A 26,134-nucleotide genomic window follows, 5' to 3' on the forward strand; every position below is an offset into this window, starting at 1 on the left:
TTAAAACATTAGAAATTGCTCCTATGCTTTATCTACTGGAAGATACACTTTCATTACACTTAATCATTACCTTTTCCATCTCTCTGCACAAATAAAATGTCAAGGGAAGAGATATCTTTTACATGCACCATCATGAACAAAATGAAGAAAGATTTCATTTCCATAAAATATGAATAAATTTTAATTTAACTGGACAGCGCTGCTGAAACTTAGCCCAATATTTAACACAGAAATATGATCAGATGAGATAAGATGGATGAAAATGCTTGGTAAACCCAAAGAATTAGCAAAGATACATAATCATTACTAATCAGCTATGTGACAATTTTCGTGATGCCAAATAAGAGACTTTATGCTTTGGCAAGTGCTATAAAACCCGTCACGTGAAATCCTGTGTACCCAAGTCTGAGAATGATTGATGCTGACAAATTATAGGTCCCTCCTGAATAGTCTTCAAAGAGTGACATATTTTCAAAACAAGTAGGAACCACTCAGCTTTGGAGATGACAAAAACATATAATATGTGCTGTTAATTGCTGACATTTATGTAGAGTTGACACCAGATAACACTTATCATAGCAATTACTAATAGCAATTTGCATATCCAGAGCCCATAATGAAATTTCACTAAGTTTGATTTTTAAAAATGTATTATCAACTCTCATGTTGATGTCTCTTTTATTAACATAAAGTATACTACAGAGCTTCTCGACATCTTTTACTACATGTATAAAAGATGTTAGTGTTTGTACCCAGTCACTCCTGGGCACTATAAGGAAAGAGCGGATCCACATCTTAGTACACCTAAAACAAAGCAGGACATCAACTGAGCCTCATCAGTTTTTCAGAGATCACATGTTCTAGTTTACTCATAATTCACCAATCCATACTAAGCAAAGTGCGAGTCCCAGTATTTACAATTGGGGTAAAATCTCATTCTAAAAACTATCTCAGGGGGTAACTAGCACTACGGGGGCAGCACCATGGCGTCGGGCTGCAAGATTGGCCCATCCATCCTCAACAGTGACCTGGCCAATTTAGGGGCCAAGTGCCTCCAGATGCTAGACTGGGGCAGATTATCTGCACCTGGATGTAATGGATAGGCATCCTGCTCTGCAGTGAGGTGTATCCTGAATCCTGACCTTCCCCCTTCCCCCTTAGTTTTCATAGAAGGAACAGATGTCATTAAGGCATTTTGTTCCCAACATCACCTTTGGTCACCCTATGGTAGAAAGTCTCGAAAGCAGCTAGGCCAGGACCCTTTCTTTGACATGCACATGATGGTGTCCAAGCCGGAACAGTGGGTAAAGCCAATGGCTGTAGCAGGAGTCAATCAATATACCTTTCATCTCGAGGCTACTGAGAACCCAGGGGCTCTGATTAAAGACATCCGGGAAAATGGGATGAAGGTAGGCCTTGCCATCAAACCAGGAACTACAGTTGAGTATTTGGCACCATGGGCTAATCAAATAGATATGGCCTTGATTATGACAGTGGAACCTGGGTTTGGAGGGCAGAAATTCATGGAAGATATGATGCCAAAGGTTCATTGGTTGAGGACCCAGTTCCCATCTTTGGATATAGAGGTCGATGGTGGAGTAGGTCCTGACACTGTCCATAAACGTGCAGAGGCAGGAGCTAACATGATTGTGTCTGGCAGTGCCATTATGAGGAGTGAAGACCCCAGATCTGTGATCAACTTACTAAGAAATGTTTGCTCAGAAGCTGCTCAGAAACGGTCTCTTGATCGATGAACTCACAAGAAACCCTGTGTTTGTGCTCATGAAACCTTTTTACTGGAAAACAGGAATATTGACTATCAAATCATATCCAGTTGAGGCAATACTGCTTTTCTGAGCAATTATTCATTCCAATGATTAAAATCTGTGCAGAATGTTCTAAGAGGTTAAAAATTGGTGTGTACAACATTCTTTAGTGATCAAATTTAGAGGTTAGTGTGGTGGAAAACTGTTTTTACTAGAACTGATTTTTATAAAGAGTTAAAGTATGGGCTGTATTAAGGTTACGAAAAAGAAATGTGTCAACACCTAAGGTGATGTTAGCTACTATGAAAATTTTTTTTCTGTTTTTAAAAATAATGTTCTATTGTTTTCCAGCTGTTTTCCAAAAGCAAAGGAAGCCCTTATATTTTTCCTTATTCACGTCATTTTTTATTTGTTTATATGCTTGATAATATGAGTAGTGTGGAGCTAAAAAATACAAGCTTGGGCAGGACGGCATACTGTTGTCTTGGATCTGAAACATTTATGTTTCACTTATCACCTTAGATTGAATTCATTAAAAACTATAAAGATGATGTCCTGTGAAGCCCAGGGATTCTAAAATACAATCATAGATTTTCATCAAGGTATTTTGTTGAAGCACGTTATTCACTGATTCTTTTCTATTCTTGGTTTTCTTAATCTCATCCAGCTTTCTTAAGGACATTAAATAATGCTGTTGTGTTAGCTTTGCATAGATAATAAGCAAAGCCTTGGGTTTCCATTGGGCTGAATCCTGGCTCTGCCCTTCTAGCTGTTTGATCTTAGCATATCACCCAACCTTTTCACACTGCTAATTCATTTGCACATTGACTATAATAACCATGCAGAATTATGTTGGAGATTAAAAAAGATAATTGTTGATAAAAAAAAACTATCTCAAACTATTTCCATGTCTTTTTTAGTTAATTACAATGAACTATACAACAAACGATTCATGACGTTGTCAGTACTTGTTATCTATAACACAACACCTTCACTTTGTTGTTCTGTTGGGAAACACAGTGATGCTCCCACCAGAAAAATCTGGAGAGCAAGGAGTGTTAAGCTGGTCAGCCACTTCAGCAACTGCAAAGTGAAGATTTATTGCTTAATCCAGAAAAAAACAGCTCTTCCTTCCCACAGTGGGTCCAATAATGTGGGAGGATTTCCTGGGGACCATCTGGAGAAACTGTCTGAAGCTATATGAAGTCCATTCCAAGAAAATCCTATCCTGGAGGGAGGAGCAAGGAGACACCCACAGCGACCTTGGAGGGAGGGGCTGTTCCAGAACCAGGGACTGGAGGGGTGTTCCCAGAGCTAGAGGAGGCCACAGTGTCCACAAGAGGAGGGCCACTTTAAATATTTTCCAGGCGGGGTGGCACACCACCATCCTGTGCCACAGCCTGTCCGAGAGGGAGCATCCAGATCTCCTTCCATCCCTGCTCCCACACTTAGAGCTGGCAGATGGAGGAGGACATGTGTGTGAAACAGAAGCTTCTTCCTTAGGGGCCCTACAGGCCTTAGGTCCTTCAGGGAGAAATATTTCGTATTAAGTCACATTAAGAGTTTTGACCATTACTGGACATTGGACATTCTGGTTTCTGAGTTAAAACTATTTGTACCTTAATATGACTGTAGGACTTTCTCTTATGTAGAAATTGCGGGACCAAGATGGCAGACTAGAGGGAGGCTGCGTTCCTTGTTGCTCCATAATGCGGGTTTCAAGCAGAGTATATCTGTTTCTCGGTGAGGCAGTTTTTGCTGTTTATCGATCCCCTGGTGTTTGCCTATTTGTCTGCTGTGATGACCTGCAATCTGCCAGCATATCGACGCCTTTTTTGAGAGCAGATTGCTCACTGTCAGGCGTCTATCATCCGCCATTTGCCTGCCTCTCGCCTGTCCATCGCCTGCCTTACACCTATCCATCACCCACCGCCCGAGGTTCACCTCCCGATGGTCCGACAACAGTCAGCAAACTGATCACCAACTGCCAGTGGAGCACCAGCTGCCTGCTGTTGCCTGGAAGTTCACTGTCACAGTACCTGCAGGTTTGATTACACGTGGCTACTGCCATTTTGAGACAACAGCCAGGCCCCGTAGGACCCCTAGCCGGCCTGACTGAGCCCCATCTCCAGGATCCCTCAGCCTGACTGATCACTCCCTGCCTCTGGGGCCCTCACATCGACTGACTGCTCCCTGCTGCCAGGACCCCCAGACCAACTGACTGCGCCCTATCACCGGGACCCCAGACTGACTGATTGCACCCGGCATCCAGGATCCCACAACCACACCAAACACACCGAACCTCCAGGACCCCTGCCAAACCAACTGCATCCAGTCTCCAGGACCTCCAGCTGACCACATCCACCCCTGAGCTGCAGCTGCCCATTTGCCAACACATTTCGAAGCCAGAGTGACCATCTTGGATATCCTGGAAGCCGGAGCTCCAATCTTTGGGTGGGACAAATCCCATCCTGAGACGCCTGCTGGAGACTTGAAGCTCATTGTCAGGTACCTCTCATGCATCAGGCTACTGACACTGGGAGGTTTCATTACTATATGACTGTTATACAGTAGATTTTCTTTTTTCTCCTTTTTAAAAAAATTTAAGTTTTTATTTCTTTACTTTTCTTGCTCTCTTTTCCTTTTGTTTACCTGTTCCCTCAGAGTCTCTTTCTCCCTTTTTTTGCATGCTAACATCCGATTTCTTTTGATTATACTCTCACCCTTTCTATTTTCTAGAACTTCTGTATATTCTTTTATTATTCCATTAACAGCCACATTCTACATCCCTCTGCATCCTCTTCATCCTCCATTCGAAACTGCAGACCTTATTGCAAACCTGTTTGTTTTACTGAAGATAATATTTGAACTCATTTTGTTTATTATGACAATTTTGTTATTGTCCCCATAGGGGCTTTTTGGTCTAGGATTGCATAGTGTCTGATTTGGGTACTGCTAATATTGATCTCCCCTTAAAGAAAGGGTTTTGGAAACCTATAGGGCCACTATAAGCCTATAGGGGGAAATCTGCAATACCCCAGATCTGCACTGCTAGAGGGGTAGATACATGAACAACATGAAAAAACAAGGGAAGAAAATGATCCAAACAAATCTAGATTCTATAGTAATAGAATCCAATGACAGTATGTTAGACGAAATGTCAGAAAAGGACTTCAGATTATACATGATTAAGATGATTCGCGAAGCAAAGGATGAGATAAGAGAGCAAATGCAGGCAATGAATGATAATACCAATAAGCTGAAAGAGCACCTGCAGGAAGCAAAAGATCATTTCAACAAAGAGATAGAGATTCTCAAAAAAAAAACCAAACGGAAATCCTTGAAATGAAGGAGACAATAAACCAAATAAAAAACTCAATGGAAAGCACCACCAACAGACTAGACCACTTGGAAGACAGAACCTCAGACAATGAAGACAAAATATTTGATCTTGAAAATAAAGTTGCCCAAACAGAGAAGATGGTAAGAAATCATGAACAGAATCTCCAAGAACTGTGGGACATCATAAAAAGACCAAATTTAAGAATTATTGGGATTGAGGAAGGCACAGAGATACAAACCAAAGGAATGAACAACTTATTCAATGAAATAATATCAGAAAATTTCCCAAGCCTGAACAATGAAATGGAAAATCAAATACAAGAGGCTTACAGAATACCAAATGCACAGAATCACAACAAATCCACACCAAGGCACATTATAATGAAAATGCCTAACATTCAAAATAAAGATAGGATTTTGAAGGCCGCGAGAGAAAAGCATCAGATTACATATAGGGGGAGACCAATACGGATAGCAGCCAACTTCTCAACCCAGACTCTAAAAGCTAGAAGGGCCTGGAACAACGTATTTCAAACTCTGAAAGAACATGGTTGCCAACCAAGAATCCTATACCCAGCAAAACTAACCTTCATATTAGAAATTGCTAGGAAAGACCTGACCAGATTTCATCCAGGGAACAGAAAGATCCCTCCAGGAAGAACATTTTAAAGGCACATACAAAATTTGTATTTTGACCATTCATATATACATGGAGCAGGACTTCCCATTTTTGTGGTTGTACATGATGTAGAGTTGCACTGGTCATGTATTCATATGTGAACATAGGAAAGTTATGACTGATTCATTTTACTGTCTTTCCCATTCCCATCCACTCTCTTTTCCCCCTACTTGGTCCTATCCAATCCAGTGAACCTCCCCTATCACTACCCACTGCCCTGTCTATTGTGAGTCAGCATCAGCACCCCAGAGAGAACATTTGATTTTGGTTTTAGGGGACTGGCTTATTTTACCTAGCAAGATAGTCTCCAGTTCCATCCATTTACTGGCAAATGCCATAATTTATTCTTCTTTATGGCTGAGTAATATTTCATTGTGTATATAATGTTAGCCAGATGTTAGGGGCAGTTTTGGTTCATCGATAACTCCCAGAAAAACGCTCCACAGATACAGGTCTCACACGAGGAACTTTATTTTATGCGGATGATTCACATCCGCTCAGGGAAAAGGGAAGAAGGAAAAGAAGAAGATGGCGCAGGGTTTCTCCTCAGATATCGGAATTTCGCAGGCTGGGAGGAACCAATCATGGAGGAGAATTATTACAGACTGACTGATGGACCAATGACATATTAGAACGTGATGTGGGAGGCAGGAAGATTACGGCAACGTAAGCTGGAAATTCCTGTAACGGGAGAGGCGGGCGTAACGCAGATTGACGGGTGGTTGGGAGGCCAAATTCCTTACATATAACTTATTTTCATTATCCAGGTTGAAGAGCACCTGAATTGGTTCCATATCTTAGCTATTGTGAATTAGGCTGCTATAAACACTGATGAGGCTGCGTCACTATAGTATGCTGATTTTAAGTTCTTTGAGATATATGCTGAGGAGTGAGATAATTGGGTCAAATAATGGTTCTACTCCAAGTTTTCTGAGGAATCTCAATTTCCAGAATGGTTGCACCAGTTTGCAATCCCACCAGCAATGTATGAGTGTATCTTTATCCCCATATCCTCACCAGCATTTATTGTTGCTTGTTTTCTTGATAATTGCCATTCTGACTAGAGTAAGATGGAATCTCAGTGTAGTTTTAATTTGCATTTCTCTTAATTGCAAGTGATATTGAAATTTTTCATATATTTTTGACCATTCATATTTCTTCTGTGAAGTACCTGTTCAGTTCCTTTGTCACTTATTGATTTTTCTTTTTCTTTTCTTTTTTTTTTTTTTTGTGTGTGTGTGTTAAGTTTTTTGAGTTCTTTATATATCCTAGAGATTAATATACATGATGTACAGGTGGCAAAGATTTTCTCACATTCTGTAGGCTCTCTCTTCACATTCTTAAGTGTTTCCTTTGCTGTAAAGAAGCTTTTTAGTTTGATACCATCCCAGTTCTTGACTCTTGATTTTGCTTCTCATGCTTTAGGAGTCTTTTTTTTTTTTTTTTTTTTTGAAGATTCATTTTATTAACAGTTACTACAAACAGTAAGACAGCTCAGTTAGCTAACCAAGTACAAAATCAACATACACAAATCAGTAGTTTACATATATTCAAACAATTTTTGGAAGATTTAATGGAAGAAAAGATTTCATATATAACAGTAATAAAAAATATATTAATATGTTTGTCAATAAAAATGTGAGACCTGTTAAAAGTAAAAATTAAAATACCACTGAAGGCAAAAAAATAGCCTTTCTACAAATAGAAGGACCATATTTTTGTGTAAATTAATTTGTAAATTTAACAAAATCTCAATGAAAACTTAACAGTTTTAAGCTATATCACCTGATGCTAAATTTAGTGAAAAAAATAAACATAGAAGTGGGACCAGCACTAAAACACATTAAGGCATTTTTAAAAGCCTAAATAATTTTAGAGTATCATTCTGGTTTATTAGCAAAACAGAATGCCCAGAAGTAAGTACACTCAGATACATATAGAAATTGAATGTATAAAGAGGACATAATCTCAAATCACTGAGGAAAAAGAAGTAATCAATAAATGTTATAAGGATAAATAAAGTAATATCCCTGTCTTACTTCATGTACCATGATAAATTCCATATGTACCAAAAATATTTTTAAATAACACAATCATTAAATAATAAGAAGAAAACTTGAAATTTTTTTCTTTACAAATCTGGAGTTAGCAAGAACTATCTAAATTTTCATGACTCAAAATCCCCAAGTCATAAATTATTTCACTGGTACTTTTTGTTACATAAAAATCAATTTTTTATGGAAAGAAACTTTTAAAAAAGACAACTAAGGGAGACATTTACAGCTCATATCACAAAGAGTTATCCTTTCTAACATGTAAATTGACAAAATCATAACCCTTTCAAAACATATAAAAAGGAAAAAAAATTTGCTATTAATAAACAACAAGCTAGTTAACTTCCCTAAAGAGAAATGTAAATTAAAACAGCAGATGAGAGACCTCTCTCTCCATTGGCAAAAATCCAGTTAGTTAACATACTCTATTGATAGGACTCTGGAGGGGAAAGCATTTTCTCATGCATTCTGACAGTGGTGTGTTAAAGTCACCCAGAATTATTGTGTTGTGGTCTGTTTCATTCCTGGAATTGAGAAGGATTTGTTTGATGTACATGGATGTGCCATTGTTTGGAGCATAAATATTTATGATTGTTATGTCTTCCTGATTTATGCTTCCCTTAAGCAATATGAAATGTCCTTCTTTATCCCTTCTGACTAACTTTGGCTTGAAGTCCACTTTATCTGATATGAGGATGGAAACCCCCACTTTATTACTGAGTCCTTGTGTGTGGTATGTTTACTCCCATCCTTCCACCTTTAGTCTGTGGATTGTCTTTTTCTATGAGGTGAGTCTCTTGAAGGGGGCATGTTATTGGGTCTTTCTTTTTAATCCAAACTACCAGTCTATGTCTTTTGATTGATGAGTTTAGGCCATTAACATTTGGGGTTATTATTGAGATTTTATTTGTATTCCCAGTCATTTTGGCTTATTTTTGGTTTTTAACTTGTCTTGGTTTCTCCTTTGATTGGCTTTACCTTTAGTGTAGTTCCTCCCTTTGCTGACCTACATTGTTGTTTTTCATTTTCTCCTCATGGAATATTCTGCTGAGAATGTTCTGTAGCATTCTATTTAATTAATTCTAATAGGCTTTCTATTTGTAAATTCTTTTAACTTTTGTTTATCATGGAAGGATTTTATGTCATCTTCAAAACTGAAGGTTAGTTTTGCTGGGTATAAGATTCTGGTTGGCAACCATGTTCTTTCAGAGCTTGAAATATGCTTTTCCAGGCCCTTGCTTTAGGAGTCTTTTGAAAAATTTGGTTCCTAAGCCACCATAATGGAGAGTTGTGCTGACTTTTTCCTCTAGTAGGTGCAGGGTCTCTGGTCTAATGCCTAGGTTCTTGATCTGCTTTGACTTGAGTTTTGTGCAAGGTGAGAATGATTTACTTTCATTTTGCTGAATATGGATTTCCAGTTTTCCCAGAACCATTTGTTGAATAGGTTATCTTTTCTCCAATGTATGCTTATGACACCTTTGTCTAATATGTCATAACTCTATTTATGTGATTTGTCTCTCTGTATTCATGTCTGTTTTGGTACCAATACCATGCTGGTTTTGTTACTATAGCTCTGCAGTATACTTTAATGTCTGGTATTGTGATGCCTCCTGCTTCACTTTTCTTGCTGAGAATTGCTTTGGCTATGCTAGGCCTCTTATTTTTCCAAATGAATTAATGACTACTTTTTCCATTTCTATGAAGAATGTCATTGAAATTTTAATAGGGTTGCACTAAATCTGTATAGCACTTTTGGTAGTATGGCCATTTTGACAATATTAATTCTGCCTATCCAAGAACATGGGAGATATTTCCATCTTCTAAGGTCTTCTTCAACTTTTTTCTTTAGTGTTCTGCAGTTTTCATTGTAGAGGTCTTTCATCACTTTTGCTAGATTGATTTCCAAATGTTTTATATTTTTTCAAGGCTATTGTAAATGGGACAGTTTTCCCAATTTCTCCTTCAGGCCATTCATCACTGGGGTATAGGAATGCAACGGATTTTCGGGTAGTAATTTTATATCCTGCTACTTTGCTGAATTCATTTATGAGTTCTAGAAGCTTTCTGGTGGAGTTTGTTTTCTGGTTTTTAGATAGATTATATATATTTAATGGATAGTATGCACACACACAAAAATAGCCAGCCTAGTGGATGTAAATTGGTATCTCATTGTGATTCACATTTCTCTTATCATTAGTGATGTTAAGGATTTTTCATATGCCTATTGGTCATATGTGTATCTTCTTTAGGGAAATGTGTATTGAAATTCATAAAGCAAAAGATATTATAGGGATTAGAAAAAAGGGAAGGGGGAAAGAAAGGGAGAGAGACAAGAGGGAGATAAGGAAAGAAAACTTTTTTGGGGGGTTGTTCTTAATAAGAACCACATCTGTCTAGCAGTATAAAACAGTTCACATTTGAAATCTTTTTTTGTGGGGGAGGGTGGTAGGACAGGGTCTGTGTCTCTCCTTACAAAGGGGAAAAAAAAACAACCTAACTACTTTGTAATCCTGTTAAGCTCTGTGATTTTGGAGTCATACAACCACACAGATAATTAGAGGTACAGGGAACCTTAACATGTCAGAAGATAAGGAGCTCTATTGCCCCAAACACTAGCCATCAATCTCATGTGGCTCTCAAGCACTTAGAATGTGGCTAATCCTGACTAAGAGGTTCTGTAACTATAAAATTTACATTAGGTTTTGAAGACGGAATTTCAAAATAATACATTCCAATTATTTTTAAATTGATTATACTTTGAAATTATAATATTCTATATTCTAGATCTATTGAGTTCAATAAACTATATAATTAAATTTCATTCCACCTGTTTCTTATACCTCTTCTCATGTGACTATTGAAAAATTCTAAATGACATACATAGATTTGATTTATGACTTACATTATACTTCTGTTGGGCTGTGCTGATCTAAATAATTGTGATTAAGTAGACCACTTCTATGAATGTAGAGACTTAAGTGAACTTAAAAACAAGAAATTTTCTACATAACTCAAAATTATTTTTCAATAGCAAACTATTTTCATTACTATTATATTACGAGAATTGTCCAAAAATCTCTGCCTGCTGGATTTCATAGGCATTTCTTTGCCTTTTCAGAACTAAATTTCTGGAACCTCTTTAGACTGTGGATCCCAAGCAAGGAAGTAATAATGTTTCAAATATATGAATAATACAGATAACTGATATAGAAATAATATGTGAAATAACTAAAGAACTTCTGCCAATAAATAAGAAAACATGGAAAAATGAAACCAGCACAGGAGAGGAAACTAAATGACCAATAGACTAATAAAAAAGAAACCATACACCAAACTAACACACCAAATTTTAATGTCAAGAATTCTCCCACTCCAAGACCTTCACATTTAATATTTCCTCCATTCCCAAATGTCCACATAACTTACATCCTCATTTCACTCAGGTCTCTGCTCAAATGTCACTTCTAGGATGGTTTTCCTAGTCTAGAAAGGCCCACCCATCCCACCACCCCATCTCTGTGCCTTACTATCCCTCACCCTACTTTGCATCCTCCATGGCCTTATCACTACCCCGACCCCACCTGTCTGCTATATTATATATGTGTTGTAGAGAGTCTTGTGTCTCCCCAACTGGACTAGAGGCTTCAAAAGGAAAAAGACATTTTTATTGCAACATTACTAGGCCTAAGATGCTGAATTCCCATATTAGCTACACAATAAAAGGTCAAAATATATTCTAGCCAGGTGTTGGCAAAGATGTGGGGAAAGAGGAACTTCCAATCTGCTGGGGAGAGTGCAAACGGCTGTTACATCTGAAAGATGCCAGTGGACAAAATCTACTCAGGTGTACATGCCCAGGGCACAATAATCACCCTTCCAGGAATATATTCTAAAGACTTCAGCACAAGTGCTGGTGGAGGAGGGATACACAATGACACAAAGGCATTAAGGTAAAGCTTCATAGCACACACACAAGAAATAGTGCCTATTCATAATAGAAATACATAAGCATAAATGAATGAATGGTACGCAGGCAGCTCTAAAGGCCTACCCCTCCCCTAGGTGAAAGACACCACAGAAGGTCAAGAGTATTTATCTCCTGAAAGATAATTATAACGATTTGAAGCAAATCAGCCATGACATTAAATTTATGTAACAAAATGTGTTACATTACTCTCTGCATTATTTAAAATATTTTATAATTTTATTACTGTAAAATCAGACAAATCAGTGAGTTCTCCTTTTCCCTGTGAAAGCAAGTTTCTGATAAGAAATAAAAAATAATTACAAGTTATACTATTTCAATCAGAGACTGGTAATACATTTTCCTTCAGCCTGTTATCTGAGAAATGCTATAAAATCTCCAAACCCAATATTAACAAGATTTTTGTCTTCAAGATATATTTTGCAAACAACAATCAACTTTTGACTTGGAGAAGTTTCTCCAAACTTTCTTCTTATTTGAAATATCTACTTCGGTTACAATTTTATTTCACTGTTTTCTGCAATAATAATATCTTCCTATAAGCACTGTAAAGCTGAAAATAAATGTATTCCTGAGGTAATCCTCCCTGGACTCAGATTCCTAGTTAAAACATGTTAAACATGTTACTCTGTGTGGTCCTGTTTTTAATTAGAGGAGTAGGAATTTACTGACAAAGACTCCCCACTCCCCAACCTCCCCTCTACACATATATTTAAATAAATAAATAAATGATGACTTTTTTAAAAACACAGGAGGTAGGACATTTTAAAAACCTATAAAATACCTATAAATGTTCATCAAGCCAGTACCAACAGACTTCATACCTCTGTGCCCTGCATTGCAACACAAACTGAGAAATCTGAAATTCTTTCGAAATTCACCCTTCACCTCTCAGATGCACACTGGTGGTGTTAGCTTTCACATTTCCTACTCAGTGGATGGCTCATCCAATCTCCATCTCTCTCCTTTCACCTTACCCTCCTTGCTCCTACTTCAAATTCAGTGTCCCTAAGCTGGGGCATCTCTCCCCAGTTGGAGCAATCTGAATCCAAGGCAATATATTTAAGTTCTCACATAATTGGTTGAATTGTGAAAATTTTTTACCATCTGTATTTTAAAATCTATCACATGGGAAATAAGCAGATGGATTATATGAGCAGCTACTGATTTAATGATTGTGCTAATTGTGTCGAATCACAAAGCTCTTCTAGATCCTTCTCCAACCATTCCATCAAATCTTATTATAAAGCAACTTTCTGAGTTTGAGAACAGTTCTAAAAGAAATAATTCTTCTAAAAGCTCTTGCTGTCCCCTAAGTTAGGAAAGAATAAATGCATATCCCTTTCACATATGAGGTTGACTACACAACACTTAGAAAAAGAAGGTGAGGGATTTCATTCATAAAATTCCTTTTTAAAATGTGATTGCTATATTTGAAAAAAATAATGATTGTCAGGTACTCTGACTATAATGTTTTGTGTAAACATCTTTTTTTTTTTTTTAAAGTTTGTGAACTAATCAGACTGGTCTTCAAACCCTGGAAGGAGACCTCATGTGAGAAGCTCTCCAACCTCATGCAGCACTGCCACAGGGAAGAAATCTCCCCTCATGAATATTCAGTGAACACCACCAAGTGCTGCAACAGACTGAGACAGAGAAGGAGAAAGACAAATGGTCCATCAAATCAGAAGAAAACCTCTTTCCATGATTTATGAAAAAGAGAAATATTGAATCTGGTGCGTTATAAGGTTTTATGTCTTTTAAGTCAGCCCATGAATAGCTCTTTTCCTCTGGAATATTCCAATTTGCTTTTTCCTTTTGTAATACTGCTTTTAAGCATTAACAATCAGTTGTGGATGCCAAAATTATTGGGTATTTAAAATATTCCAATATGTATGTCAGCACATCCAGGAAAGACTCCAGGAAAGAGGCGCTACTAACTGAGCAGTACTGCTGGGGCCACTACCTGCCATTCTTCCTTCTGCTTAGGCATACTGCCCACCCTGTCTCATTTTCAACTATTTAGCCAATGTCCTTAAAGTCTTTTCAACATTATCAAGTGATGTACAGAAATTAGACTGAATTAGATCTATTTTTTGTTTTACTGAGCACTTATTCTGTGCCAGTCTGAACATATACATAGGATCTTACATCTATCCTCATATAAAGTACCCAGTGTCATTGTAAAGCAGATACATTAAGGTCTCCATTTTACAGATGAAAAATTGGAGTTCAGTGAGGACCTACTCAAAGTCACACTGCTGGTGAATGGCAGAGACTGGATGTGTGAACAAGTCAGACTCCAAATCTTGAACTGGAAAGCACACTGCCTCCCGCACTTTGCAGACTGCGTGCATTAGGGCCTTTACCATGGCACTCTATCAGCAGCTATGCTCTTCTAGGCTCAGAGCCTTCCCTCCATGCTTTAGTCACATATGATACCCTTCTTACTCTTTGGGACAAAGCAGAGTTACTAGCCTAAAGTATTCAAGTTAGCTCTATAGTTAGTCCCCAGGAACCCAATCATAACTGACCAGTTGAGAAACCCAGGCGAATCAGAAAACCATACCTTTCACAATCCACTAAGAAGAGAGTGGTCAAAAATACCATAGAAAGGGGACAGCAAGGGATAAATGAACTATATCCACTAGAATTATATAAAAAGATAAATTAGAAGACCAAATTATTTAGCATCCGCATTTGACCACATTTAAAAGAGCTGCTACAAAACAAGTGCCTTGGATAGGAAAAAATCTACTTCAAAAATGTTTGCCAATAAAATTTTTAGGACAAAAAGTGAAGAATACTGGAATAAATAAGAACAGGATTTCAAAATAGGAAAAATATCTAACTGCATAAACTTAACATAATGCCAAATATATCCTTATCCAAATTTGTCTTTCATTTATCTTACTTACCAACCACCTTCAAAATATAATGAAAGTTCAGCCACAAAATCAACTTAGAAAGGAGAATTACCTGGCCTAACTGCATAGATTGATTTAATAGCAAAGTACTTTCCAGCAAAGACATTTATATGCTATCTGGAAGAACTTTCAGCTCTTCATTTTATATTTTACCAGCAATTGATTTATTATAGGGAAAAGATTCAATCTTTCCTCTTACTCTCAGCAAGAAGTGTCAGCAATATTATTTTTTAAAAAAAGAAAAGATATGATTCTGTTACTGTAGTATGCTAATTTTAAATCCTTTGGGTATAAATTGAGGAGTGGGATAAATGGGTCAAAAGGTGGGTACATTCCAAGTTTTCTGAGGATTCTCCACACTGCTTTCCAGAGTGACTGCACCAATTTGCAACTCCACCTGCAATGTAAAAGTGTGCCTTTTTCCCCACATCCATGCCAACATCTATTATTGTTTCTGTTCTTGATAATAGTCATTCTAATTGAGTGAGATGAATCTTAGAGAGTTGTTTCAATTTGCATTTCTCTAATTACTAGAGATATTGAATGTAAAAATTTTTTGAAAAAGAAAAGATAGACCTTATTTGGTGTGATCCAGTAGGAAATTAGCTTCAACGGTTTCCACTGAATCTGTCAGGGTATGGTATTCACCTTCTGAATACGCTTATCTCCTTCCTCTTTTTGGCCTGTTTCTGCTGCCCCGCAAGAACTCTGGCCCATAATCCTGCTCTAGAAACTACCAGCTTTGGAACCTAACTCGTTCTTCTGCTCTTATACACACTTGGTTTAGGTGTTCACTGCCTAACGCTTAACCTGGAACATCAGGTCCTTTATAGAAGAACCTATTGACTTTTGTTTTTCCAGAACCAGCACAAAATTAGCACTTAAAAAATAACTGTTAACTGGATGATGGAATATTGTAGGAGTTCCAAATGACTTGGATGGAGAACACAATTTTAGGTCATCAAAGGTCCTTGACACCAAATAAAATGAGACAATTTAAAGATGGAGGTTTGACTGATGGGTTTTCTTCCCCTTCTTTGGTGCAATAGGGTTCGTTTGTTTCCTATCACTTTCTAGAAGAATTTAAACATTAGGCTGGTTACTCAGAAGGAAGCTTCTTTTGAGATTGTCAGTTATTTGGGTTCCAGTTTTAATGGGTCACTAGTTCAAATGTTAAAGACTAAGAAAAAAAATAATTGAACTTGAAGAAAAAGTAGAAAGAAGAAAATACCTCTCTTGGGCCTAACATGTGCAAAGCCCTGGGTTCAATCCCCAGTACCAAAAAAAAAAAGAAAGAAAGAAAAGACCTCTTGAAGAAACAAGTAGTTCACCTACATTAAAAGGAAGAAATGGGGTAGGATAATATACAAGAGTGAGGGAGTACAAGGGGACCTTGGAAGTCCTGAAGTAGTCCAAGGAAAGTAGTCCAGGAAAGGTGAAGGTCACAGCCTCATAGGAGCTGGGCAAGCAGACTGGCAAGTGACCATTAGGCCCAGAAACTAACAAAGGAGCAGAATGTTTCAGTATTCAGAATGTCTAGCCTATATTCAGCAAGAATGCCCCATTGCCCTTGCCAAGCAATGACATTAACTGTTCTTTTTTTTTTTTTTTTTTTTTTCTTGAAGGTGGACACAATACCTTTATTTTATTTTTATGTGGTGCTGGGGATTAAACCCAGGGCCTCACGCATGCTAGGTGAGTGCTCTACCACTGAGCCACAACCCTAGCCCTTAAGTTCTGTGGTCAGAACTTCACTTGATTTTTAACCAGTACCTCAACCACTGATTGCCCTGTATGGAAAGTTTTCAACCCTCATTAACACAAATATCCCCCATAAAGGTGGTGGGACCCTGGACATTTGGTGTGTGGGGACAATTATCTGTACTTAAGGAAGAATGAAATGAGCAATGGGTAATAGGATCCCCCATTCCAAAATCACAAAACACTGAACCACCTATTCTCAATGACAGGTACTTGAGGCTTCAGTAGTAACAATTTCTTTGTAGCTCCCTAGTGGGGTTGCTCAGAAAATGTGGGAGCTCAAATGCATATGCTATCTTTTATTCCTTCCTAAAATGTCACCATGCTAGAACCAAAAGAAGAGGAGAGAGGATAACAACAGACAGGAGATAATTTTGGAAGATGGCAATTGGATGGACTAGTGGTAACTGACTTATTCAAGCAGAGAAATTAATATTGGAAAGCCAATAACAAGTAAGCTGGTTGAAGCTCCAGAATCCTAGGAAGTATGCAGAATTTGAGACACTGCTTACTACAGAGGGAGAAGTGTGAGGGGCAAAGCTGAAAACAAGAACATGGTTAAAAATCTAAATAGAGAGCTGTTATTTACCAAGATCCCTTTTCCCACCCCACGCAGCCAGCCAACTTCCCCTATCCTGCCTCATGAGGAAAATGGAGGTTCACTCTAGATAAATCAAACCAAGGATTCCCTTTTCCCTATCAACTCCTAGAACACTAGGAGTCAGGAAATTGTGGAATCCCTTCATGGGGTTGATCAGTTTAAATGAAAAAAAAAAAAAAGCTGATATCATGAGATCTGGTGTCTTTTGCAAAGTAAACTACTAGATCTTTTTGCCCAGCAAACAAGCCCAGCCAGTTCTTTACCTCAAATTATTGCTTCCCTCTTAGATATAAACAGTAAGTCACCCATCACTAGCCTTTTGAGGAAAGCCTCAGTGTGAAAGAGTCCTAAACAAACAACAAAAAAAAAAAAATTAAAGGGAACTCAGTAAAGAGAAAATAAAGAGAGAAAAAGAAGTCAAAGAGGGCATCTCTGCCTTGTTCCAGTTTTTAGGGGAAACGCTTTCAGTTTTTCACCATTTAGAATGGTATTGGCCATGGGCTTAGCGTAGATTGCCTTTATAATGTTAAGGAATGTTCCCACTACCCCAATTTTTTCTAGTGTTTTGAGCATGAAGGGATGCTGTATTTTATCGAATGCTTTTTCTGCATCTATTGAAATAATCATGTGATTCTTAACTTTAAGTCTGTTGATATGGTGAATGACATTTATTGATTTCCGTATGTTGAACCAACCTTGCATCCCTGGGATAAAACCCACTTGATTGTGGTGCACTATCTTTTTAATATATATTTGTATGCGATTTGCTAAAATTCTGTTGAGAATTTTTGCATCGATGTTCATTAAGGATATTGGTCTGAAATTTTCCTTCCTCAATGTGTCTCTGTCTGGTTTAGGTATCAGGGTGATATTGGCTTCATAGAACGAGTTTGGGAGAGTTCCCTCCTCTTCTATTTCATGGAATAGTTTGAGGAGTATTGGAATGAGCTCTTCTTTAAAGGTTTTGTAGAACTCGGCTGAGAACCCATCTGGTCCCGGACTTTTCTTTGTTGGTAGGCTTTTGATGACCTCTTCTATTTCATTGCTTGAAATTGGTTTATTTAAGTTGTGTATGTCCTCCTCGTTCAGTTTAGGTAATTCATAAGTCTCTAGAAATTTGTTGATGTCTTCGAGGTTTTCTGTTTTGTTGGAGTATAGATTTTCAAAATAGCTTCTAATTATGTTTTGTATTTCACTTGTGTCTGTTGTGATGTTTCCTTGTTCATTCCGAATTTTAGTAATTTGAGTTTTCTCCCTCTTTCTTTTTGTTAGTGTGGCTAAGGGTTTATCAAGTTTATTTATTTTTTCAAAGAACCAACTATTTATTTTGTTAATTTTTCCAATTTTTTCTTTTGTTTTGATTTCATTGATTTCGGCTCTGATTTTAACTATTTCCTGTCTTCTACTACTTTTGGTATTGGTCTGCTCTTCTTTTTCTAGCGCTTTAAGCTGTAGTGTTAAGGCGTTTATTTGTTGATTTCTACTTCTTTTTTTGAATGCACCCCATGAAATAAATCTTCCTCTAAGTACTGCTTTCATAGTGTCCCAGAGATTTTGATATGATGTGTCTTTGTTCTCGTTTACTTCTAAGAATTTTTTTAGTTCCCTCCTGATGTCTTCTGTTATCCATTCATCATATAATAGTGTATTATTTAATCTCCAGGTATTGGAGAAGTTTCTGTTTTTTATTCTGTCATTTATTTCTAATTTCAATCCATTATGATCTGATAGAGTACAAGGTAGTATCTCTATCTTCTTGTATTTGCTAACAGTAGCTTTGTGGCATAATATATGGTCTATTTTAGAGAAGGATCCATGTGCTGCTGAGAAGAAAGTGTATTCATTCTTTGTTGGATGGTATATTCTATATATGTCCGTTAAGTCTAAGTTGTTGATTGTGTTGTTGAAATCTGTAGTTTCTTTATTCAATTTTTGTTTGGACGATCTATCCAGTGGTGAGAGAGGTGTGTTAAAATCGCCTAGTATTATTGTGTTGTGGTCTATTTGATTTCTGGAATTGAGAAGGACTTGTTTGACGTACATGGATGAGCCAATGTTCGGGGCATACATATTTATGATTGTTATGTCTTGCTGATTTATGCTTCCCTTAAGCAGTATGTAATGTCCTTTATCCCTTCTGACTAGTTTTGGCTTGAAGTCCACATTATCTGAAATGAGGATGGATACTCCAGCTTTTTTGCTGTGTCCGTGTGCATGGTATGTTTTTCCCCATCCTTTCACCTTTAGTTTATGGGTGTCTCTTTCTATGAGATGAGTCTCTTGCAGGCAGCATATTGTTGGATTTTTCTTTTTAATCCAATCTGCCAGTCTATGTCTTTTTATTGATGAGTTCAGGCCATTAACATTCAGGGTTATTATTGTGATATGATTTGTATTCCCAGTCATTTGACTCATTTTTGTTTTTGACATGATTTGGTTTCTCCTTTATTTGGCTATTCCTTTAGGCTAGCACCTCCTGTTGCTGATTTGCATCATTGTTTTTCATCTCTTCCTCATGGAATATTTTGCTGAGAATGTTCTGTAATGCTGGCTTTCTTTTTGTAAATTCCTTTAGCTTTTGTTTATCATGGAAGGATCTTATTTCATCGTCAAATTTGAAGGTAAGTTTTGCTGGGTATAAGATTCTTGGTTGGCATCCGTTTTCTTTCAGGGTTTGGTATATGTTGTTCCAGGCCCTTCTAGCTTTTAGGGTCTGGATTGAAAAATCTGCTGATATTCTCATTGGTTTTCCTCTGAATGTAATTTGATTCTTTTCTCTCGTGGCCTTTAAAATTCTGTCTTTGTTTTGTATGTTAGGTATTTTCATAATAATGTGCCTTGGTGTGGGTCTGTTGTAATTTTGTATGTTTGGAGTTCTATAAGCCTCTTGTACTTGGTTTTCCATTTCATTCTTCAAATTTGGGAAATTTTCTGATATTATTTCATTGAATAGATTGTTCATTCCTTTGGTTTGTTTCTCTAAGCCTTCCTCAATCCCAATAATTCTTAAATTTGGCCTTTTCATGATATCCCATAATTCTTGTAGATTCTGTTCATGATTTCTTACCATCTTCTCTGTTTGGCCAACTTTGTTTTCAAGATTAAATAATTTGTCTTCAATGTCTGAGGTCTGTCTTCCAGGTGTTCTATCCTATTGGTTATGCTTTCTATGGAGTTTTTAACTTGGTTTATTGTTTCCTTCATTTCAAGTATTTCAGTTTGCTTTTTTTTCAGTATCTCTAACTCTTTATTGAAATGATCTCTTGCTTCCCGTATTTGGTCTTTTAACTGTTGATTGGTGCGATCATTTAATGCCTGCATTTGCTCTTTCATCTCCTCCTTCAATGCCTGCATTTGCTCTTTCATCTCCTCATTTGCTTCCCTGATCGTTTTAATTACGTACATTCTGAACTCCCTTTCTGACATTTCTTCTGCTGTGCTGTCATTGGGTTTTATTGATTTAGTATCTAGGTTTGTTTGGGACATTTTCTTCCCTTGTTTTCTCATATTGGTCAGCTGTCAGTGGGACCCTGAGATATTGCAGATTTCTGCTATTGGCTTATAGTGTCCCAGTAGATTTCCAGTGTATCACCTCCCAGCCTTCAGTAGCCTGATGTCTTGGAGGAATTTGATAATGCAGTGCATCCGAAGAAAGCTGCCCCTAACCCCCTACTGGTTGCAGGGTTTGGAGCTGGCTCTGTGCAGAAAGGCTCTCACTGGGGGCCTGCACCGTGCAGCTGGCCATGTGGAAGGAGCCCACCACCGGAGTGTGGAAGGCTACCTGGGGAAGACTCTAGCTGCCCTGCCCTGCTCTGATAAGCCACCCCTATCTGTGCCTGCCACCCGGGCCGAGCTTTACCCAGTGGGCAGACTCACCTGTGGCTCTATTTCAGTCCGAGTCTCTCAATGCCTCCCCTTCTTAACTCCTGGGTTCTGGAGCGACTGGGGGTGCAGTCACCCTCTAGGCCGCCATCTTGGATCCCCCCATGAAAAGAGCCTGTGGCCGGAGTGGGCAGAGCCGCCTGAAGAGATCTCTGGCTGCCCTGCCCTGATCCCAGAGGCTGCTTGCGGATCGAAGCTCTCTGTTGGTTCGGGGACTTGTGGCTGGTTCTATGTAGAAAGCCTCTCACTGGACGGTCTGGTCTGAGAAGCTAGCCTTGAAAGGCACCTCCCACTGCAGGGGTCCAGGCTACTTGGGGAAGTCTCTGGCTGCCCTATCCTGGTCCCTGAAGCTGCTTGCGTGCCGGAGTACGCTGCGCTGCGCTGGCTCCAGGACTTGGAGCTTGTTCTGGTCAGAAAGGCTCTCACTAGTGGGCCGGTTCCGTTCCGAGAACCTGGAGAAGCTGGCTGTGTGGGCGGGGCCCACCTCCAGAGTGCTTGAAACTTTAAAAAAGAAGAAACTTTAAAATTTTAGCAAAAGAGCTGGGAGTTTTAAAAAGCTTTTTTTTTTTTTTTTTTTTTTTTTTTTTTGCCTATTTCTTCCAAAAGGTTTGAAACCAGCAAAACATGAACAATAGGAATAAGATCACTGGAAATGACAGAGAGAACAGAGAAAAAAAAACTATTAAAGAAATAATTCCCAGAATTAAAGAATATGGGTTTTCAAACTGCAAGATTACACTTGGTGTCAAGGATTATTTTGTACTTTTAGATCTACCGTAACGTCTAGATCCTGATAGCTTTAGATTAAAAGATTCCATTCAAAATTTAAGCATTGCAAAAGGATCAGGTTTTTCAACAACCATACTTAGAAGCTGAATGACACTGTCTTTAAATATGACAGAAAATTGTGTCCAATTTAGGATTCTATATCCAGCCAAACTATCAGGTATGAAAATAAACAAAACATTTTAAAATATATAAGCTTTCAAAAAATAAATTACCTTCCATGCATCATCCTCAGAAGCTACAGGAGAGTGTACTTCACTAAAACAAATTGTTTATTATGTTCTCTTGGTTTCCTTGTAATACCTGCAGTGGTATCTTCTCTTTCATCTTATCAATTTGTGTTCACTCACTTCTTCCCTCCTCCCCCCATCCCTGTCTCTCTCTGACTCTTGCTAGAGGTCTATTTTATTAATGTTTACAACAAATCAACTTTTACTTCATTAATTTTATTTGGTTTTTTTCCCTTATTTTTCTCTCTAAGTTCTGCTTTCTCTTCTTTTTTGAGATTTGTAAGGCAGAAATTTGTAACACTGGTATTAAAACTTTCTTCTTCCCTAATATGTGTATTTAAAGGTTGAACCTTTCCTCTGGACTATTGTTAGCTGTATCCCACAGCTTTTGATATACATTTCCATAATCATTCATTTAAAAATATTTTCCAGTTCCTCAATGTGATGTCTTTTCTGATCCATGGTGTTATGGTTTGGATCTGGATTGTGCCCCAAAGGTTTATGTGTCATAGATTAGTTCCCCAAGGCAGCAGGGTTCAGAGTCGGGCCCCTGGGAAGTGACTGGTTCATGAGGACTCTGACCTCATTGAGAAATTCTTCATTTGAATGAACTACTGGGAAGTGGTAGAAAATGTAGGCGGTGGGTCCTAGTAGAAGGGAGTAGGTCCTTGGAGGCATGCCCTGGGGACTATATCTTGTTTCTAAATCCTTCCTCTTTTTTTCTCTCTCCTCCTTCCTCTCCCCCTCCTCCTCCTTCCTCCTCTTCCTTCTCTTCCTCTTCCTCTTTCCTCCTCTTCCTTCCTCTTCCTCCTTCCTCCTTCCATCTTCCTTCCTTCCTTCTTTCTTCCTCTCCGTCTCTACCACCCCCCCACACATACACACACACGCACACTGCCTACCTGCCAGGAGCTGAGTGGCTTTCATCTGCCATGCCTTCTGCCATGATGTTCTGCCTCACATCAGGCCCAAAACAATGGAGCCCGCTGACCATGGATTAAAACCTCTGAAACTGTGAGTCAAAATAAATCTTTCCTCCTGCAAGTTGTTTTTCTCAGGGTTTTCTTTTTTTTTCCACAGCAGTGAAAAGCTGACTAACATACATAGGTTACTTAGAAGAGTATTATTTAATTTCCAAATAATGAGAGATTCCTCTGGTATCTTATTATTATTGATTTCCAATTTAATTCATTATGGTCAGAAAGTCTGTAAAATTTCAATCTTTTAAAATCTATTTGGACTTAGGACTGGGAATATGTTTTGATGATCTGAGAAATTCCTTGTGCATTTCAAAATAATGTCTGTTCTGCCATTTTCAGCATCAGTGCCCTATGTCAATTAGGCCATGTTAGTAAATAGTATTTTTCAGATCTTCTCTCCTCTTACTTATTTTTGTCTACTTGGAGAGAGTCATTACAAATTTTTAAGTGGGGCTGGGGTTGTGGTTTAGCGGTAAAACACTTGCCTAGCACATGTGAGGCATTGGGTTGGATCCTCAGCACCACATTAAATAAATAAATAAATAAATAAATAAATAAATAAATAAATAAATGTATTGTGTCCATCTACAACTTTAAAAACACTAAAAATAATCTTTAATTCATATTGTATTTAGTTGCTGTCCCATCTTCAAATAGTTGTTTTTCATATTTTATTCAGTTTATCATGGGTAACTATAAATTAATTTGATACAAGCTGCTCCCTCATCATCAGAAGCAATAAGCTAAGTTTTGATTTTGAGTAAAATTTTTATATTCTAAAGTTTGACTCAGATTTGCAACTTTGCTGTCTCATTCTCCATAACCTGCTTCTGCCACAATCCCCTTCCCACGACATCATGAAAGGATCCAATACCAAGGTACATCATTTTAATTACTGGATTTTAAGAACTACTTTCTTTGCATTTTACCTCTGTGAAAAGTATCATATTGCCCTTTAACCAAAATATCTTCAAAGGTATTTTTGAAAATAGATGAATAGATGAAAGCCCCTTCTGCTTTGTCTTCTGTTCTCCTGACATGGGATCCTGGATTGAGGGAGGGTTTCCCTTTCTCCTTGGGAGCAGGGTGTACCATGGACATCACCCCAGATCTAAACCAAGCCCCCTGCCGGCCCCATGCCTGCCCCTGCCCGCCCTGTTCCAGGTGGGGCGTCTGAGACTCGCCAATCTCGCCCAGTCCCCCAGTGGAAATTCTCTCATTTCACTATACGGCCCAATTTCCACCTCATCTCTCTAAAGGGAAAAGGAAGCAATTATGAGAGCACATAAAAGATAAGAAGACCCTGTCCAATTGTGGAAAATATCTTCTAGAAATCCCAGAAAATAGCAAGTTCATAACCATAACAGGGGTTGGTCATGAAAGGACTACAAGGTAATATAAGAGATCAATGTCTGGTAATCAGAAACATTGAAAAGGCAGTGCTGAGATTTAAAGGGGGGAATTCTGGAGAGAAATAAGAACTGCCTGCTACTTTGGATCTATGCACTCATGCTGCACATTACAAAAATTCAAAACCATAAATCTCAAAAATCCCATATCATAAGTTATATCACCATCATAAAATGCAATTTTGCCAAAACATCTACTTTATCTGGCAGTATCCTAAAAGCTCGTAAAATATTTGAGTTGCAGACAGATATTTTTCCTAAAAATTGAAAATAACTTCATAACTCTGAGTTACTTTTTAGAGGAAGTAGAAGTAAAACATTTGCTACCTGTAGGGAAAAAAATATATATCTGTCCTATCCTCATCCCTCTGAAAAGCTTTCTTCCTAGCTGAGGGTGCTTCACAGGAGTACACAGCGAGGAGTAAGCTCTTAGCACATTTTATTACACCACATCCACTCTACAATGTTCTAAAGAGAGCAAAGAAGGGATAAGAAGTAGTCTAACTTGAAAAAAATCACACTAACTTCTTTCATGATGCTAATGAAAAGAGAAAAATAAATAGAAAAATCAGAGGGTGTGGTTCAACAGAGAACACTAGTAAATTCAGAACCTTAGAATTACCATATTAACTCTGTTACTGTCACAGTACATGATCAAGTCATTATCAATGTTTACATTTTTAATCCAATAATTAAAGATATAGATAGAGTATGAAACATGGGCTATTTCCTATCTCCAGTTCCTACCAGGTCCTGATACCACCCCTCCATTCTTCCCATGAAGACTTCTGAAAGTCTTGAAGAAGTTCAACTTTTTCATAATTTTGCCAAAATTGAGACTGGTAGACAATCTCTTCAAAAAAAAAAAAAAACCTATCTTAACCACAACCATCTCTTCCCTAGTCATTATCACTAGTTCTGTATTATATTTTCTCGTAGCACTTAGGTCAAAAATTATCTATTTTTTTATTATTTAGACTATAACTCCATGAGGGAATGCACTTTGTTTGGTTTCCTGTTGTGTCCCCAACACTCTGAAGTCATACCTCACCTAGCCTAGTAGAAACTGAACACACTCATTAAATGAATGAATAAATCTACTGGAATCCAGAAGGAATACATACTGAAGTAGAGTGAATGAATTCAGTATTTCTCAAACTAGGATCTTGAATTATCTGGTAATCCACTACAAGTGCAATCACACTAACCAGACCTCTCTGACCAGACCTAAAGACATTCACTGTACACTGTGACCATTCCATAACACTCCATTCCTCTCCTGGTAGTGTATGCAGCTGGATGACTTCTATGAGAAAAATTCAGTATTTTTGCAACTATTTCAGTTCTCTCTAGCCTACTCACATGGTTCAACATATTTAAGGATTCACACACTGGGCACTTAAAGTAAAAGTGGGATGGGTTCAATATAGTAGGAAAGTGGTTATAAAGAAACAAAAAAAAAAATTACGTCATGATGCATGAATTAACATAACCTATGAATTCCACTCTGGTTCTCAAAACAGGAGACCATCTAGGTACAGGGACATTCCCTCTCCTGGGTTGTACCTTGGCAGTTTGTATTCCCTTTTTTCTTTAGCAGGTAGAAGTATAAGACATCATCACAAATGAATGGATATAATGCCAACGGCAGCCTCATGCCATGAATGAGGTACACACACACACACACACACACACACACACACGCACTCTGGTCTGTTAGAGCAAAACTAGCCTC

At 38.0% G+C, this 26,134-nt stretch overlaps 1 pseudogene; it reads left to right on the plus strand.

The window, feature by feature from the left end:
• The first annotated feature begins 983 nt into the window (after positions 1-983).
• On the plus strand, positions 984-1,838 carry LOC124977534 (ribulose-phosphate 3-epimerase-like; annotated as a pseudogene).
• Positions 1,839-26,134: the final 24,296 nt, after the last annotated feature.

Source organism: Sciurus carolinensis, chromosome 2 (assembly GCF_902686445.1).
Source record: "Sciurus carolinensis chromosome 2, mSciCar1.2, whole genome shotgun sequence".
Taxonomy (NCBI): Eukaryota; Metazoa; Chordata; class Mammalia; order Rodentia; family Sciuridae; genus Sciurus; species Sciurus carolinensis.